We start from the raw sequence: 15,102 nt of genomic DNA, 5'->3' as shown, positions 1-15,102 counted from the left end.
AGAAAAAACAAAGGATGTGCAAAGGATGTCACCAATTGTGCAACCATGACATTAGAAACTGCCTAGAAAAAGCAAAGAGATAAGGTAAAATCCCTATATCTAAACTTTCTTTCCTCTAACAGTATATTTTGTTATTTGACTTCACTTTGAAACCTGTGATTTTTTTTGGAACAACTTGTTATTATATGTCTTGATAATACATTTCTTACAAAGATCAAATAAGATCATTATTGCGACCTAAAACATCATTGTTATATTGCTCAGTCTTGCATTTCAGATTCTTCTTCACTTCCTTCAGCTTCTCCTTCAAATCCACTTTCTTCTCCTCTCGTTTCACAATGAAACACATCACAGACACACAAAATAAAGACATAAAAGCGTTTATGCACTTCAGCTTCACCATGATGCAATCAACATCCCCTTCCATAAACGTTTCCTCCATATCAACAATGACCTTAAAAAGTTCATCAGGAATATCACTACTTGCTTTACGTACTGAACATGTGTGTTAATTTCAAACAACATATGTTTACACTAACAATATATGAACATCAATAATATATAGCAGTATAAAAAACATAACAAAAAAATATATCATTAAATAAAAAAACATACAAACATAAACATAAAAACATAAAAATAAAAACAATTGTTCACAATTAAAAAAAACATTAAATAAAATAATTATCAGGACCCATAACATCATGGTTATATTTCTTAATCTGGTCCTTCAGATTCATCTTCACTTCCTCCAGCTCCTCCTTCAACTCCACTTTCTCCTCCCTTCCTTTCTCAATGAAAGACATCATTGAGTCACAAAATAAAGACATGAAAGCCTTCATGCCCTTAAGCTTCTTTATGATGTCGTCAATATCCCCTTCGATAAAAGTTTCCTCCATATCTTCAATAACTTTAAATAGCTCATCAGGAATTTCACTCCTTTCTTTACGTACTAAAGGTTCAACAGGAGAAGAAGACCTCGTTCTCTTAGACGAACTTAAACTGCTTCCTGACATCTTTGCTCCAATTCAACTTCTACTAAAAAAATACGATCAATAAAGAGAGCAATACTATTTATAGAATTTTATTTAGTCTCCTCAACTTCATACTATCAAACACGCTTTCTTTCATTCAAATGATTATCTATTGGGAAACTCAGAAGCTTTTATTAATTTAGACTCTTCAAATTCTACTTTTCCTGCAATGAAACACGGCTTTTCATTCAAAATAAATGTATATTGGGAATCTCAACAGTATTAAGATTATTACGTATATGAAAATATTTATTAAATGCAAACTAAATTAAAACTGTGAATCAGTCTCTTAAACTATTGGTATTATTTCCTATATAAATCTGTGAATCAGTCTCTTAAACTATTCGTATCAGAATCAATAATTATTTCCTCATTTATTTATTATTGCAAAGGGGATGAATTAAAATCAGATTAAAATAAATCTGTATTCATTTTATTAACAATTAAAACTTTAATGAAACATATACCATGTATTAATTATATTCAAACAAACAGTGATTACTTATTGATCCCTTATTACTGAAACAAATGTAACTATATCATTTCATTTTCTATTTTACAGGATGAATCCTCAAAAGCAAACTTACTGATCAATTGGATATACTCTTATATTCTTCCAACGGTATACATAATATGTTCCATTCCATGAACTGTATTGTTCAATCCGGATACATATGTTGTTCCGGAATAAATATTATATTGTTCCATCAGAAATAGTTACATTCTTTTTATTTACTTTAATGTGATCTAAACTCATTTCCCATTCCAACATAATTAGTACTATGTTCCAACACAATTTGTTTAATAAAATGATGTTTATTAAATCGATAATGTATATAAGGTGGTTGTGAGTGTGAACCATTGGATATGCTCTTATATTTATCCAAAGGTATACATAAATTGTACAAGTTCTTTAATATAACTATATCATTTGTTCCAACTTAATATACCATTAAGTGGTTGTGAGTATTGAAAAATGCTGTAGACTGAATTCTACCAAATTGTACCACTTGTTCCATGTAACTATATCATTTATTCCGAATTAATGTACCATTTGTTCCATTCCATAAACTGAATTGTTCCATCAGAATACATATGTTTTTCCGAAATAAATATTACATTGATCAATCAAAAATAGTTACATTCTTTTTATTTACTTTAATGTGATCTAAAATCATTTCCCATTCAAATATAATTAGTACTATGTTCCAACACAATTTGTTTAATAAAATGATGTTTATTAAATGGATGATACATATAAAGTGGTTGTGAGTATGAACCATTGGATATGCTCTTATATTGATCCAAAAGTATACATAAATTGTACAAATTGTTTAATTAGGTGGTTGTGAGTATTGAAAAAAGGCTGTGGATGAATTCTACAAAATTGTACCACTTGTTCAATGTAATTATATAGTTTGTTCCGAATGAATATACCATTTGTTCAAATTAAATGTAACGTCTGTTCCAAATGAATTATATCTGCTAAATATTGAATATATTGACATCTGTTAAGAATAAACAAATATAATTTGAAAAACCTTTTTAAATATAAAATTTTATATACAAATTCTAAAGTATATTTACAAATTCTAAAATATATTTACAAATTTAAGATACAAAATATGCTATTCTAAATTTAGTCCAGCTCCAACAACCAATTCTTTTGACTTCTTATCAATTTCTTCAATAAGTTGATTTATTGGATTCAAAAGAATGCTCCAGCAATAAAGAATTCTAAGCTTTCTAAAATCTTTTCCCTGCAAAAAAAATGATATAATAAAATAGAATAATAGTAGTACAAACTGTTACATAAAGAATTTACAACATATACCTTAGAATTCTTTGTCAATCCAATATTCCACTCCTTCACACTCTGACCAATGTATATTTCCATATGCTTCAAAAGAAAAATACCACAATGATTGTGGTTATTGTTGCTTCTCCACTTCATCCTCAGGATTTGCACTTTGTATGCACACATTTATTTTAATGAAGAAGCATCATTTTTTAAAACAAAATGAGCATAGGATTTTAACTACAACAAACAAATCAGAAAATATGTTATCACATATACAAAAAAAAAACAAAGAATGAAGTAAATCAAGTTACAACATACCAATTGTTCTGGACAATCATCATACTTATCAGCACGACTGATTTTTCGAGGGAGTGTCATATTATCCAATATTTCAACAGTCTTTGAAAGATTGTTGACAACAATCAGATAAAAATGTGCATGAGAAATAACAGGGAAAAACACCTAATAAACACCAAAAAACATTAGTATCTCAATACATTTAACAGTATTCAACAGCTGCTGTTCCACCATAAAACTTACCAATTCAACATCAGCCAAGTTTTTAAATTTGAAAAAAGAAAGTTCATTCTGAAGCCTTTCCTTAAAATGATATTCTCTTGATCTACTAGCTCCAGAAAACAGAAGATTCTACAAAATAATCAAAACAACATTTAGCACAACAATTATTTACAAAATGAAAACAAAAAACAAACTTACAAAGTTAGGAAACATACAAAAGCATATGTACTGAAAAAAAATCTTTTCGGTTTTCCATTATATTTCTTCAATTCTTCAGTGTTCAAAATTGAACTCCAAGCATCCACAATATTATTGATCATGACCAGACAATGATAAAATCTCCCGTTTATCAATAAAGGTTTGTCCATCACTGAAAAATACATCGCTTCAAAACAAGGAAAAAAACTATCAGTATATGCCAAAATAACATATAAATTCATATAACAAACATAACTTCAACTTCTTACCTGCTTAAACCAGGACTCAGTGCAAATTCAACAATCCTCCTTTAACGACTATCCATGTTATCCATCAACTTTGGATGCCGAGAAATAAATGGAGAACGGAGGTACTTAGATTCCTTAACAGTCCTCCTTACACGACCTCCTCCACCATTTTCATTATCAATACCATATCTCAAAATAATATCTCCCAAATCTCGACGTAATTCATTCATCACATCTACACCGTAAGATGACCTCCTAGCATACTTATCCCACTAAAAAACATATCACAATTAAAATCATGCATCAAAACTATAACTTCAACATGTCATATATTAAAACTAATTGTTCCAAAAATAAACACCAATTGTTCAAAGAAGAAACACCAATTGTTCAAAGAATAAACACTTACAATATTGTCAATTTTCAACACTTTCTCAGACACTATATCATCCATATACTTCATTACATAATACCCACAGCTTTTTGTATCTTTCTGAGATGGAATATTCTGCAAAATAAAATACAAACAACTTAAAAACAATAAAAAAAATACACAAATATACATACAAATTAAACACGTACCACAGGGCAAATCCATTTTACCAAAACCTTCTCATGATAAAAAGAAATAATAGATCTGCAAAACAAATTCATATATATGTCAAACTATTGCATTCAATAAATAAAATACATTATAAAAGAGCATTTGATTATTAAACATACTCATCAACAACATATCTCCATTGATCATTTTCCAAGCCCAAACAAGATTTCAATGGATCCAAAAGAAAAACACGTTTCCACTCAAGATCAACGACAGTCAAAGTCCAATGATACCTGAAGAAAACAAACACATTAGTAAAACTATAATACATTATTAAACAAATAAAATAAATCATCAGTATAGACAAATAATGCATACTCTTTGTTTCGCGGTATCAGATACAAACATTTGTTGCCGGACTGTTCATATCTCTCTGTCAAAAACTTGATCTTCTCCCCAATCTTATTAACTCTTTCAAAATGATTAGTTATATTTGGATCAACAAGGGAGAAGGTGGTATCCAATCTATCATTATTCACAATCACATCATAAAGGTGTCTGTACAAAACACACACGAAACATATACAGTAAACATGCCATTCAAAAAAATAAAACAATATAACCACTAATACAAACATGCAATTATAGATAAAAAAAATACCTCATGTAATACAAAATTGGGCCACACCCTATTGGAGCTAGATCAGCCAATTCACGAATATCCTTCCTCAATATAACTGCTTTCACCGGATGACCAAAAATGTAATCTTCAAACGTGGTAAAAACTGTCCTCCCATGACATAAATAATTGTTAGCCCATCTACACATATCGACAAATTCATCTAGAACATCTCCAGGCAAACACTCCAAGTCTATATCATCATCATCATCAGAATCAAACATCTCTGACTCAATTGCATCATCGATATCACTAGTGAAAATATAAAACAACTCAAATATATAACAAAAAAAAAATTGTTCCACATATATACAAGAAAGGTTCCAAAAAACTGAACCATTTGTTCAACAAATAATAACTTACACAATTTCATCAGTAGGATCAACAAACACATCCCATTCATCTTGATTTACACAAACTAAAGGACCAGCCCCAGAAACTATATCAACAGCCCTACAAACAAAATAAAACATCAATTAAGCCACAAATATTAATTGACATCTTCCAAAACAAAAAACAGGAATTATTCAAACATAATAAATTACAGCTAAAGACTGGCTTAACAACTCAAATTGAGGAGCAGAATTCATCTTTATTCTCAACCTCGGACCTTCAGATGACCCTACTTTCCCTCTAACTTTCTTCGCTACTCCTCTCTTCTTCTTCTTATTCTTCTCCTTCTCTGCTCCTCCTCTCTCTTTCTAAACCTTCAGCTTTCTTTCTCTGTACCTGCTTGTTATATTCTTCATTAACAGCATTATATTCTTCCCAAAAGCCAGACAGATTAAAAAATTCATTATCCTCACCAGATTCATTAGATAATCTTCCCGAATGCTCACTTGCTGGCATTCGCTCAGAACGCTGGCTCATCCTCTCTTCCTTACTAACTCTGTACTTAGTAAAAATGTTTTCAACAAATGTATTCATCCGTACAGGTAAGTCATTCTCATCAAACATATTTTCAGCTTCATCCACCAACATAAACATCTCAGTTACAACATTAGCTAACTTTCTAGCCACTGATTTAAACCTGACAGTGAATTCCTGCATTTATAAAAACACTATTTACTAATTTATCAAAACGAATCACAATCTTCTATATAAAAGAAAAACACAGATGCATACCATGAAGTAACTGGGACAGCCAGAAACTCCTTCTTAAGTATCTTCTTCTTCTCCTTCTTCTATATGCTTCTTCTTCTTCTCTTCTTCTCTCTTCTTCTTCTTCTTACCTTCAACGTTAGGGCCTTCACATTCTACCTCTGCTTCAGATTTCACTAATCTCTTCAATACAATTCCCTTGCCAAAACCACTGGCTTTTTCCAACTTAATTCTTTCAGGGATTAGAACATTATTCCACACAGAAGTTAGTGGAAAGGAACGTGGCCTCAAATCAACCCCACGTTGCAAACGATCAAAATAACATATCTACAATAAAAAAATGAGAAAAACAAATTATAAGCAAATACATAAATTATTCAAAATAAATTCCAACATATTAAAACAATTACCAGTATAAATGGAAGAGGGCCTGTGAAAAAATATGGATTAGAACCGTTCTTGAAAGAACGAACAGAATCTATAAGATGCTTAAAACTAAACTGGCAATCTAACTTCGAAATTTCATTCACATTCATGCAACTGAATAAAAACTTATTGTACAACGCCCTATTCTTGTTTGAACGAATGCAAGAATTAACAACAATAACAATGAAGTTCCAAATAAACTCATCACAAACATCCACTTCCAGCAGATTTTTCAGCCTACAAAGCACATCTTTATCCTTAGGACTGCCACTACTTAGACCAAAAGACTTCCTCCAAGTCTTTAAAAAATTACACCAACTATCCCCACTGTTACTATCCGCTTCCTTAATTTCCTTTCCTCCACATGGCAGGCCATAAACACAATGGAAATCCTCTTCACTCAAATCAATCCGGTCATTACCAGGAAGAATAAAACAGCATCTGTCAGGATCAACAGAAGCCACAACCTTGCCACAAAACATTCCATTAAGCTTCCCAATATCCAGACACAAAAAACCACCAAACCCTATCTTCCTAATGGCAGCTTTGTGTGTCTCTGGCATAGTTTTAACAAACTTAATAAATGTTGTTGGACGCACCCTCTGATTCAATACTACACCAGATAAATCTTGCTCCATAACAGAATAGCAACTATCCTTCTTCACAATCCTTCTTCCACAATCACGGTTCACAGATCTAGAAGAACCAACTCCTTTCCCAACCTCAACTTTATTCCTCTTCAATCTAGAACCACCAGATACTTTCACATCCTCAACCTTCTTCATCTTCAACCTAGAAGAACCATCTCCCTTCAAATTAACTCCAACTTTTCTTTTCTTTTCAACACAACCAGAAACAACATATTCATCATCTGCTTGTTCTTTAGATGGTGTACTCGCACTGATAACAAAATCAGGATCATTCATATTATCACGATCATCAGAACAACTTTCATCAGCATCAGAACAACTTTCTACGTCCTTCAAAGCATCAGAAGAACTTTCATCAACAGGAACACCAATATTTGATGACTTTTTCTTCAAAGCATGAGATTTCTTCACAAATCTCTATTTACTTCCTTCATCACTATTCTTTTCAGAGACCCCTGAAACATAAAAAATAACAAAATTAACAACAATACTAGATCAACAAAATACATATATAGTTACAAACGAACTTATAAATTATTAACGAATACATATATTGTTCCAAACGAAAACATAAATTGTTCAAAACGAATACATATATAGTTCCATACAAAAACATACATAGTTCCAAACAAATACATATATTGTTCCAAAAAAATGCATATATTGTTCCATAAAAACATAACAAAACAGTACCTGTCGTCATCATCCCCCATATAATCAGAGTTTATAGCTTGAAGCAACTCAGGATCAATAACATTATCACGCAAACAATCTTTCCCACTAGAAGTAGCTTTAGACATTCTGATATATACTGAAAAACAACAAAAAACACATATACAAGTCAGAAAACTAACAAATGATAGACGGAAATAATGAAAAAACACAATGAAATGCCGTTGAAACCCTAAAAACCAACAAACAAAACAAAAACAAAATACAAAACCTAAACAGAACATACAAAAAAAAAACAAAGAACATGCATAACACAATATCTAAAATGAACAAAGAAAACACAGAGGAACTCACCGATAACTTCAAAAATACACAAACAGAGAGCCGAACCTACCGATAAAGAAAAAAATATAGGAAATCAGAGCCATAAATATTCAACAAAAAAAACGAAGGGAAATGAACAAACAACAAACATAAATACGATGAAAACAAACACAAAAACATACAGGAACTCACCGATATCTTCCAAAAAACACAAAATGCGAGACGAAACAAAGAAATCGAACCAAAAACTCAACAAAAACACGACCGGAAATGAAACGGCGCTATCGGAAAAAACGAGAGAAATATCAGAGAATCACCGGAGAAGAAAGAACGAGAAAAATATAGGAGATTACAAATATACCCCTAACTTAATAACTATTTATACTAAGCGCGTAAAATTACAAAAATACCCCTCCGTTTTTTACACAATTACTAAAAAGCCACTGTTGTCACACAATAAGCCTTGTCACACCATAAGGAATGTGTCACACCTGATCTCTCATATATATATATATATAGGCCGGCCGCAAACCCTTTGGAAATTCTGGAAAAAGAAAGGGTTATTATTCCTTCAATTAGAAAGATAGTCGCCTACCTATATCGAGAGAGAAAATTTACAGTGGTTGTCATTCGTAGCGAGAGAGTTGAAGGTAGCGGTCATGGCTTGATAATTATTTTCAATTATGTAAATATCAAGTAAGTGGTTAATTATATACCTAGTTATATTTATTTGTATGTTCTTTGTATTTGATTGTTAAATGGATAGTTGGTGTGGTTCATTGATTAATGTGTTAAGTTTGTGAATATATAACAATTGATGATGTCCGTGTCTTTTTATTATCAGTGATAATAATGATGATAACTGAAACTATGTGACTGTTGTGACTTGCTTAATAAATGTAGCTAGTGTCATACATATTAGTGTGATATTAAATATTATGAAATAATTATTATTGAGGGAAACGAATATTGGATGTGTTTGGTAAAGAAAGAAATTGAAAATAATTAATAGCTTGTCTTGACGAAGTTATATTCAATGGTTCATTCGTGTACGTATTGATGGTATATATGGTTAAGTTGATATATGATTTGCTAGGCACTTGTCCATGGGGCTAGTGTCGGATTATCTCGGGATGCAGGAGATACTCTTTGCTGTTTTTGCTATGCACCGGGGTGGTGCGGGATACCTGACGGGGAATGGTATCATGTGCTGTTGATATATAGTATGATGAGATTGTGATTGAGATTGTGATATAGTTTGAGTCGACCGGTGAACCATTGAGTATACTTTTACTTGGCAAGTGGAACCCTTAAACAAATGTCAATAAATAAATAGTAAATGTTTTGTTTTGATGTCTGGCCATCTATTAATTATTATATGCATGTACACTGAATTGTATGCGCGTGTGGTTGTATTGCGTATATAATTAGTTATCTTACTGAGCTCCCAGCTCACCGCACTTTCCATCAGTTTTCTTTCCAGGATAAAGGTATTAATTGACTAGCGGTACAAATGTCATAACAACCAGTATGTTAAACTATGTTACAGTATATAATTAAAGTATAAACTCATTGTTAGGTTTTTGATATGTAAAGAATGGAGAATTAATAAATCGGTATGCTTATGATAGTTTCTTCATTTTAGTGACGTTTTAATTATTTATGATTATTAAATATTATAGAATAAAATGAAATTTGGAGCGGGTGTTACAAATATGCAGAATCAAAATCCAAATTGAAGGGAAGAAGAAGAAGGAGAGCAGAAAATCTATAGAATCAAAATCCAAATTGAAGGGAAGAAGGAGGTGACCAGAAAATCTATAGAATTCGTGATTGCTGGGAAGAAGATGGGAATGCAGCCAAATATAAATTTAACGGTGTTCAATTTTCCATCCAAAAGGTCTAAATGTTTAATTGTGTTCAATTTTCCCTCTTGGGTTTTGGGTTAGGTAAAAAAATGATGAGCTGTTTTATTTGTTTTAATGCTACGCCTAAACACACATAAATTATTAAATATTATTTAGATTAATGTTTAATTGGGTTAAGTCTATTATTGTATTCCAAATTTATTTTGTTTAATTTTTTTTTTTGAATCTTATTTTGTTTAATTAAGCTAGGCTTATTGATCAATTCTGAAATAAGATTAAATACGCGAACTGTTATGAATAAATTGATGGATGTCTATAAGTATAATCATTGTAACTCCTCATTCTTTAATGTTGGCCCTGTTTGGGAATTAGCTGTTAGCTGTTAGCTGTTAGCTGATTACATTAGTTGTTAGCTGGTTACATTAGCTGATTTGACTAGCTGTTTGTGTAGACCTGTTTGGTAAAAATTAGTTGATTGATAATAGCGGTTTGTGCAAAAAGATGAATAAGGGTATTAATTTTAGCGCAGGAGAAGAGGGAGTCTATCTATTAGGGTTAAAGAAGTCTATTAATTTTAATATTCCAAAACGCTAATTGAAAAAGCTCCTTTTAAGAGCTTTTTCTAAATTAGCGTTTTCATCCCAAAACTCTCTCCCAAACCTCTTTCCACCAAACACTCCAATCAGCGGTTTCAGTGGTCAAACCTCTAAAATTGGTCAAAACCGCTCTTTTTATCCCAAAACGCTCTTTACCAAACAGGGCCGTTGTAACTCTTCATTCATTAAGGTTGTAACTCTGTATTCCTTAATGTTTGTAACTCCATAATTTATGTTCTTATGTAAACTATATATTCATAAGCCTGTAAATATAGGTTTCTTTCATGTAATAGAGTACAAGCAAAATGACAAGTGAAATACAAATATACACTTACTCCATTTTTTTTGACAAGAAAGGACAATTTATTAAATATCATCAGCAAGAGCAGTACAGACATAAGAAGGAGGTACTGAAATCCAGACCCTCCTCTCAAAAGCAGGTGTAGCTGCACGGGCTAAAAGGTGAGCAGCGGAATTCGCTGACCTACGAATAAATGAGATTGACACATTACCTATGTCCTTAATAAGGATTTTGCAGTCTTCAATAACTAGATCTAGAGCCGAATTGCCACTAGTTTCTCGTTGAATAGCATACACTAGCAATTGTGAATCCGATTCTACCAACACGTTCTGCCTGCTAGAGTCCTTCAGCCAGCTCAATGCCTCGCGACACGAGATCGCCTCAACAAGGAATGGGTCAAGACAACAGTAAATAGTACCATTGCCCGCAGCTTGGAACCCGCCATCATTATCCCGCAGGAGGAATCCATAACCAGCAATACACAAGTCAGAAAATATGGCCCCGTCAATATTAAGTTTTAACATACCTGACGGGGGTTTGCACCATTTCTGAATCACTTCAGCAGTCGTCACCACCGCACCACTTCCATGGCTTTGGGCAGCTTTCCAACTTGAGACAAATTGCATGGCAGTGGAGAAGACACTTACTCTCCATTGTTCTTATTCTATTGCATACTATCTTCCTTATTTTATAACAAATTATCAGCACGAGTTTGCTCGTTCGGTTAATTTCAACACAAATTTGTTCAACCGATTAATCCCGGCACGAATTTGATGTGTCAAGCTTGTGGTAATAAATGACTAAGTGCTATTAGCATCTATTGTTATTAATGATAATTGAGATTGAAATGTGATTGATGGTTGGTATGTAATTATTTGGTTATTAATTCTATTTAAGTGAATTAATTATTTATAATGGATGTCCGATCACTTGATGTAAATAAAGATCATTTCTGACCTCAAGAAGGTAGAGAAGAAATTCTTGGTCCTGAAGTACCATATCTTAGTGCAATAGGTGCACTAATGTATCTTGCTAACAATACGAGGCCAGATATTGTTTTTTCTGTCAATTTGTTATCCAGATATAGCTTTGCATCTACACGAAGGCATTGGAATGGAATTAAGCATATATTATGTTATCTTCAAGGAACTATTGATTCAGGATATTTATTCACATATGGAAGTACAACTATATCTTGGCGCTCTACGAAGCAAACTATTGCTAAATTCTAGAAATTTAGACACGGGCATGACAATTACAACTACTTCTTCAAATCACGCTGAGTTAATAGCTATTCATGAAGCAAGTCAAGAATATGTTTGGCTAAGATCGTTAACTAAGCATATATGAGAGTCATGTGGTAGATCATCAGATGAAGGAACACCGACTACAATATATGAAGATCATGCAGATTGCATTGCTTAACTTAAAGAAAACTACATTAAAGGAGACAGAATAAAGCACATTTCACCAAAGTTTTTCTTTACGCACGATCTTCAAAAGAACGGTGAAATCAATATTCAGCAAATTCGATCTAGTGACAATCTGGCAGATTTGTTCACAAAGGCATTACATTCTACAACTTTCAAGAAGTTGGTTTATCTTATTGGAATGCCTCGTCTTAAAGACCTTCAATAATATTGCGAATAGGGGGAGTAAACACTGTACCTTTTTCCCCTCAACCAATGGTTTTGTTCCACTGGGTTTTACTTGGTAAAAGTTTTTAATGAGGCAGTGTCCTATTTTCATGGATGGACATCCAAGGGGGAGTGTTATGAATAAATTGATGGATGTCCATATGTATAACCATTGTAACTCCTCATTCTTTAATGTTGTAACTCTTCATTCATTAAGGTTGTAACTCTGTATTCCTTAATGTTTGTAACTCCATAATTTATGTTCTTATGTAACCTATATATTCATAAGTCTATAAATATAGGTTTCTTTCATGTAATAGAGTACAAGCAAAAGGATAAGTGATATACAAACATACACTTACTCTCCATTGTTCTTATTTTTTTTTGGTAGAAACAGGAAAGGAAAACAAACAGACAAAAGGACTAACCCGGGATCAGTCTAGGCAGGCTGACCCCAATCCTATCCTCTAGAAGAATAGACAGCAGAAAAGTGGGAGGAACAGAAAGGGTAGAAACACCTAACATCCCCTCATGCCCAGCAGCTGCCAAGCGATCCGCAACCCGGTTTTGTTCCCTGTAGATATGGCAGAAACTTAAAACCTCAAAGGAAGGGCGGAGCCTCAAAATAGCTTTGATAAGATTTTGGCTGTTAAGACAAAAAGCCTGGTTATCAGAAATTCTGTTGATTGCCTCCAAGTTATCAGATTCCACAGATAACCTCTTAACACCAAGGCGAATGGCAAGCTTGATACCCGAGAGAATACCCCAAAGTTCTGCTGAAAAGGATGAGCCCATCCCCAGGTTATGGGTAAACCCAGCCAGCCAAGCGCCACCTGCATCACGAAGAACTCCTCCAGCAGCAATTCTGCCATTGCTAAGGCAGGAGCCATCCGTATTCAGCTTAACTACCCCTTCTCTAGGCTTGCTCCAACCAACTAAGTGGACCTCTTTTTCCTGGGCAGGTCTGACAAGGGGATCCCCTTCAAAGCTCTTCGAAATAGTAGAGAGCTTTTTCGAGAAGAAATCAAGTAAGTCAGGAATAAGGACAGTCTTCTCAGCAAATAACTCCTCGTTCCTCCACTTCCAAATTTGGTGACAGATGATAGCAAAGAAAATGTCACCGTGCTCCATATTGGCCAATAAATTCCCACTAGCACCATCAGAGAACCAGTCAACCTCAGAATGAGCCATGAAGGAAGGGAGAGAGTGGTGAGGGAGAATCTCCTCCCAAACCTTTTTACTTTTAGGGCAATCCCTCAGAGCATGGCACAAGGTTTCCACATGGCCTCTGCATCTACTACAGGCTCCAGACTCCGCCAAGTGCCGTCTGTGCCTATCCGAGTTAGTGAGCAACCTATTCTTGACACCCAGCCACAGGAAACTCCTAATGCGGTAAGGGATTTTAAGGGTCCAAATGGTTTTCCAATGATTATAATGATTATCTTCCTTGTTTTATAACACGAACTAGTTAATTCTAATGATTATAATTTCGTTTTGGTTAATTGGATTAACTAAAAACGTCAAGCTTTGAAATTTTAAATTTAATTGTAGTTTTATTTTAAATTTTTGAATAATGAGAATAGTTCTCATTTGGAATTTAACTAAGAACTAATTAAGACACGATTAATTTTAGTAAACATATTAGAATAAATTTCATTGGGTGAAATTGATTAATGGTTTGATTAACGTTTTTCTAGATATGTAAATCCAGACTTAATTGGTTATGGATCATAAAATGTTTGTGATATGATTTTATTTTGATATAAATGGGCTTGTGATTCTAGTTTCCCATGGGTTGTAAATTTTATTTAAAATATGGTTTGCACAACGTTTTGTTTTATTTTCTTGTAACATTATTAGAATTATTTGTTTTTATAATGTAATCAAGAAGACAATAGAGCCCATAAGGAAGTCCAGTTCAGACTTGGAGTTAAAGCTTGGAGATTTATCTTATTGTTTAAATTTAGAATTTTTCAATAGGATGTACTAGGAAGCTCATGTATGATCATGTGTAAATTGTTATTTGCATGTCCATTTCACTTCGTGATATCCATAAGCCAAGATAAGTCATAATTAATCAAAATATTATATAATTAAAATCTCTAAATATTAAGTCATAAATGCTTTCAATCGAACCTTGTCGATGAGTGATCACCCAAATGTGGACCATGCCAAAGCTGGGTACATTGAGTCATTTTCGTGGGGCAAGGGTTAGGGTATTGGATACGCCTAACGTCAGATTGGTGGTTGGGCTTAATGTGGACCCCTGGTAGACCCTAGCCATAAACATAGGATGGGATGTGCCAAAATCCTAAAGATCAATCCCTCCAAATCGAGAGTTGCATAAGATTGTAATCAGAACGACATTTCCTACCTAAACACCTGAGACTTAGGTGTACACACTTAACTTGACTAAGTCGATGCCAAATATGAATCTCGACCCACTAGTTTTAGCATGCACTAACATGAGCTATTTAATATGGGATATTAGTTCTTTTAGTAGG

General features: G+C 33.1%; 1 long non-coding RNA gene across 2 annotated transcripts; it reads right to left on the bottom strand.

Moving 5' to 3' along the window:
- Positions 1–3,969: 3,969 nt before the first annotated feature.
- Positions 3,970–4,778, bottom strand: LOC136218259 (uncharacterized). Of its 2 annotated transcripts, XR_010683715.1 has the most exons (4): positions 4,723–4,778; positions 4,383–4,437; positions 4,210–4,308; positions 3,970–4,072 (listed from the first exon to the last, which is right to left on the bottom strand). It is a non-coding gene; the product is annotated as an uncharacterized lncRNA (long non-coding RNA). The 2 variants fall into 2 exon arrangements; XR_010683716.1 differs by lacking the exon at positions 4,210–4,308.
- Between the last annotated feature and the right edge of the window lie 10,324 nt (positions 4,779–15,102).

Source organism: Euphorbia lathyris, chromosome 2 (assembly GCF_963576675.1).
Source record: "Euphorbia lathyris chromosome 2, ddEupLath1.1, whole genome shotgun sequence".
Classification (NCBI taxonomy): Eukaryota; Viridiplantae; Streptophyta; class Magnoliopsida; order Malpighiales; family Euphorbiaceae; genus Euphorbia; species Euphorbia lathyris.
Note: the sequence above shows the minus strand (reverse complement) of the source record. Positions and strands in the feature narration are given on the sequence as shown.